This window comes from Gadus macrocephalus, chromosome 6 (assembly GCF_031168955.1).
Source record: "Gadus macrocephalus chromosome 6, ASM3116895v1".
NCBI lineage: Eukaryota > Metazoa > Chordata > Actinopteri > Gadiformes > Gadidae > Gadus > Gadus macrocephalus.
The window spans coordinates 17535889-17541128 of record NC_082387.1 but is presented as its reverse complement, the minus strand read 5'-3'; the positions used below and the strand labels follow the sequence as shown (position 1 = coordinate 17541128).

The following is a 5240-nucleotide window of genomic DNA, read 5'->3' as shown; positions in this document are numbered from 1 at the left end:
CTCCTCTCCTCTCCTCCTGTCTCCTCTCCTCTCCCTCCTGTCCTCTCCTCCTGTCTCCTCTCCTCTCCCTCCTGTCTCCTCTCCTCTCCCTCCTGTCTCCTCTCCTCTCCCTCCTGTCTCCTCTCCTCTCCCTCCTGTCTCCTGTCCTCTCCCTCCTGTCTCCTCTCCTCTCCCTCCTGTCTCCTCTCCTCTCCCTCCTGTCTCCTCTCCTCTCCCTCCTGTCTCCTCTCCTCTCCCTCCTGTCTCCTCTCCTCTCCCTCCTGTCTCCTCTCCTCTCCTCCTGTCTCCTCTCCTCTCCCTCCTGTCTCCTCTCCTCTCCTCCTGTCTCCTCTCCTCTCCCTCCTGTCTCCTCTCCTCTCCCTCCTGTCTCCTCTCCTCTCCCTCCTGTCTCCTGTCCTCTCCTCCTGTCTCCTCTCCTCTCCCTCCTGCCTCCTGTCTCCTCTCCTCTCCTCCTGTCTCCTCTCCTCTCCTCCTGTCTCCTCTCCTCTCCTCCTGTCTCCTCTCCTCTCCCTCCTGTCTCCTCTCCTCTCCTCCTGTCTCCTCTCCTCTCCCTCCTGTCTCCTCTCCTCTCCCTCCTGTCTCCTCTCCTCTCCCTCCTGTCTCCTCTCCTCTCCCTCCTGTCTCCTCTCCTCTCCCTCCTGTCTCCTGTCCTCTCCTCCTGTCTCCTCTCCTCTCCCTCCTGCCTCCTGTCTCCTCTCCTCTCCTCCTGTCTCCTCTCCTCTCCTCCTGTCTCCTCTCCTCTCCTCCTGTCTCCTCTCCTCTCCCTCCTGTCTCCTCTCCTCTCCTCCTGTCTCCTCTCCTCTCCCTCCTGTCTCCTCTCCTCTCCCTCCTGTCTCCTCTCCTCTCCCTCCTGTCTCCTCTCCTCTCCCTCCTGTCTCCTCTCCTCTCCCTCCTGTCTCCTCTCCTCTCCCTCCTGTCTCCTCTCCTCTCCTCCTGTCTCCTCTCCTCTCCTCCTGTCTCCTCTCCTCTCCTCCTGTCTCCTCTCCTCTCCTCCAGCCCACCATCTTCCCAGACTCCTCTTGCCTGACCTTTCAGCTGCCGACATTGTCTCCTCCTCCGTCTCCTGTTACATCCAAACTTTATCCTCCATCTTCTCCTATATCGCCCCCCTCGGCCTTCCACCGGCCTCCCACCCTCTCACGTTTCTACTCCTTTAATCCCCCCCCCCCACACACACACACACACAACCTCCATTTTACCTGCCAGTCTGTTTATATAACCACCTTCTGCTCCCTCACCTGCGGTCTGTCTCATGTCCGTGTGTGTGTGTGTGTGTGTGTGTGTGTGTGTGTGTGTGTGTGTGTGTGTGTGTGTGTGTGTGTGTGTGTGTGTGTGTGTGTGTCTGTCTGTCTGAGCTCAGAGGCCACTTCATGTGTTGGAAACCCCGCGCAGCGCTACTAATGAGCCCCCCCCAACGCCGTGCTCTGACGCTTCATCCGGCCCATCTCCCTCTCTCTTGCTCCTTTAACGTGTTTTCTTCCCTTCTCTCCATCCCTCTTTGACTCTGTCTTGTTTCCTCCACCGCTTCTGTCACTACTTTTCTGTTACTCCCTGCTTTTCCTTTGCCCAAAACTGGTAGTTTCGGTTCCTTCCCGTCTTTCACCCTTTTCTCTTTCTCCTCGTCTCTCTCCCCGTTCATTTCCTTTTTGATTCTTCTCTCTCTCTCTCTCTCTCTCTCTCTCTCTCTCTCATTGCAATTTTGAGAAGAGCTGGTTTTTGGGAAGGAGAGCGGTGAATATTCTGTACTGTTATTGAGGGCTGCAGCCAAGTATTTAAAGTGGGAGCCAGCCTAACTGGCTACCACTGCTTCTAATGAGGCCTAGAGAGACTTCATGGCTGCTAATCCTACCGACAGACACTGTATTGGAAGCTGAGTCTACCCTTATGATCTTCATCATCAGCAGCATTATCACTCCTCCTCGCCTCGTCCTGTTCACGTTTTGTTTTTCGTTATTAGTGCAAGGATTCTTCAGGGATTTTCATGCAACAATGTTTACCGACCGGAACACACTAATCATCATAATAATAATAAAAAATAATAATGAGGAAGGGAGATGCTGATGATTTATATAATAAAAAAAAATTTGTGATAGTTCCCGAAGCCACTACCCTCATTGTTTATTTTTATTTTTAAAAGGTATTATTTCAAGACATTCCTGGAGATATATCAGGAATGGGGGAAAGGTGATGCAAACAACAGCAAGCTAGAGGAGACCGCCTGCATTTGACACTGGGGAACATTGCCACTTACTGCCATGGTGGGACACTTTAATATATTTTATATTAGCCCAGCCGGAGTGTCTAGATACATTGGCAAATCAGTATTCAGCTCCGGGTCTAAATGATTATGCCTGGGATTATGGACTAGGTAATGTTTAGGCTGTAAAAAAAAATAAGACAAAGGCATAAGTATAAATAAATGCATTGATTCAGATTTTATCTCTCTTTCTCTGTGGGATGAAAGAAGAAAAAGTCCGAGTCCTTATGGACATGTTCCCACACTGTTTAACACCAAGCGTAGCCAAGCATTTGAAAATAGAAGAGGCTAACATCTCTCCGTTAGCTCCTCACTTATCAGGCTCTCTATATTTGTACAATGCGGCGTACCTTCCTGCCCGATGCTTTTAGCTTTTTTTCCCTAATTGTTCTTGAGATAAATGAAAGGAAACAGAATTTTCTGATCCAGTGATACATACAAACGCAGGAATTCCCACTCGCACATAAATCACACACATTATAGTCGCGGGCGTGACAGATTGCACCATGGGACGGTTCCCGTATAAGTCAAGATACGTCGAACAAACAATGCGGTTGCTCGCTTGTGAGGAGACAATTCCGGCGATGTCAGCCTCGTTTAATTTGTGGGTTGATTTATGTCCTCCCCATACATTAGGCATCAATCAGCACAATGATGAAATACATCTCTGTCTGGGATTGCTTGCTCTTCAGTGTCAATGGACCTAGACAGCTCACAATTCTGAAACTACTCCGTCTAAACCACATTGAAATGTCTCTATATTTTGCAGCGAGGGAGTTCGATATGGGAAATGAGGAACGGCACGGAATTCGTCCCAGAAACATGTGTTTTACTCGATTCGAGAAGCCTGGCTCTACGCACTCTGAAATGGTCGATCTATAAGTCCAAATGGTGACATACGTCTGGCTGTTTAGTAAGAGCCAGGATATTGTAAGTGGAAAGGCTATTATACCTTCCCCTACGCTTATGCCAGCAAAGTGGAGCCTAAGCGAGGACAGATGTGTGAATAAGAAATGAGGGCCATGTGGAAGAGGGCTGCCAGTTTGAGACCTATATTTAGGGCCTGGTTAAAGAGTAATGGCTATCAAAGGGCCGTTAAAATGAGGGGGGGATTGCCATCCGAGCCTGTAATGTAGAAGGTGATTTATTGCTTTCTAATGGGGGTCGGGATGGTTCTCTGCACACGGGAAGAACAAAGGAACGTTATAGAAAGCAAACCAAAATAAACTCTTTCCGCCTAAATCATGGTGAGCCGTTTCCTGTGCGCCATAAGTCACCGCGCCACTTGTCACCACTCTATTAATATCGGCCAGTTATCACGACGACAGAAGTCATCGTGTACACCGTCTGTCAGAGCGGGCAGGTCGTCTTGTCCGTTCCAATTAATATGGACTGCGCAGCATATTCCTGGTGGAAAATGGTGTGATTTAATTAGATGTGTTTTTTTCCCCTATTATTCGAAAATAAAAGCCCTCCTTGTAGTTTTGTGTTGTTTTGTTTGTTTGGTCGCCGTGCCGACCACGGTGAATAGGAGTTATCGTGCGCAGTCCGAGACACGGGCCTGGGACTCCTGTGCCTACTGAGCTGATTATCAGTCCTACAGAACCACTGGCTCAGTTCAGCAGGAACAGGAGTCAGGCCTGCTCCTCACCGACCCTGGGGAACGCCACACGCCCTGGCACGGTGTCGGCGTGAGGGACCGCATCGTCTAACATGTCACATTTCCACGTACCAACCCTACTGTTGTAGGTCGTATAACCCTGGGTTTCATGTTGTACGTTTGTTCGGATTTCTGCTTATGACCTAACGTTAATCTTCAACGCCGTATTCCCACTTTGAAATAAAACCATGTGTCGAGGCAAAAAGACGATCGGGTCTCATTGGATTGTGATGCATCTCTTTGTTTCAGGTTCATGGCACCAGCTTGGCGCTCAGAGGTCATAGATGCCATGGCTCCAAGAATTCTCACAGCCGTGACACCGTCGTCTCCCAACAATGGCGGTCGATGGGGAAGGCCAGCTGGTCGAGCACACAGGATAGCTGTCCGTTAATGTCCTTATGAAAGAGCTACTGTGCCAGCGTGTGTGACAGCATTGCCGTATCCTGATAATGATCAACCACCCTGCAACGTGAAGTAAAATTACCTCCATTGTTTCCTGCCCTGAACTTCTGTTCAACCCCTGTGAATGGACGGTTGTTTGCTTTGGTCTGAGATAGAAGTTATCCATGTCTGTGTGCATAAAGAATGTAAACAAGGAAAGGATTACAGAGATGAACAGATATTTCCATCTACCTCTAACTCCCTCTGGGCCGCTGTATGTGTATGTGTTCAGTCTGAGGTCACAATCCGGTTTTAAAGTTTAGACTGAAAATACTATCAGTTGAGTCATGTTTTTATACACAATAGCTGACCCATATGTGCGTCTGTCATCTTTACCTACCAAATATACCAGAGATGAGATGGCCATTGTAAATGGTATTTTTGTATTCACAATTCATGTTTTCATGATGTAAAGACATTACTGTTTGTATGCATTGTGCATTCTTTATGTCAAGTAGAACAATAAAAACATATCTGCTTCAAAGTTAAAGGGCTACCTGACTGGCATAAATATCTTATAAAATAGTTAAGGGATCTTTACCCATTGTTGTACACCACAATATCTACAATAAGCTCAACATTAACAAAGTCATTTATATATTTTGATGTTTCAGGCCATATATTCTCCTCCCAAACCAGATATCCAACACTCATTTTGCATCAGTACAACCTTTTTGAGATTTAACCTTTGCCCATAAGCTGATTTACTGATGCATCAGTCTTTAATGTAACATCCCTTACTACGCATGTCAGATTGACTCAGATTAAAAACTGCACACTTAGGATGACATCTTTATCTATCTCAGATCATGTCAATCTTTTAAATGGTTCTGTCTCCACATGCAAAAAAATATAGTGCTTAGCAAAAGCACACACAAAACA

General features: G+C 47.6%; 1 protein-coding gene across 1 annotated transcript in view; it reads left to right on the top strand.

The window, feature by feature from the left end:
• Nucleotides 1-4848, top strand: part of aopep (aminopeptidase O (putative)) — a 75050-nt gene extending 70202 nt beyond the window's left edge. Inside the window, 1 exon segment of the mRNA XM_060054626.1 lies at nt 4167-4848. The gene's annotated coding sequence lies outside the window, so the exon portion shown is untranslated.
• Nucleotides 4849-5240: the final 392 nt, after the last annotated feature.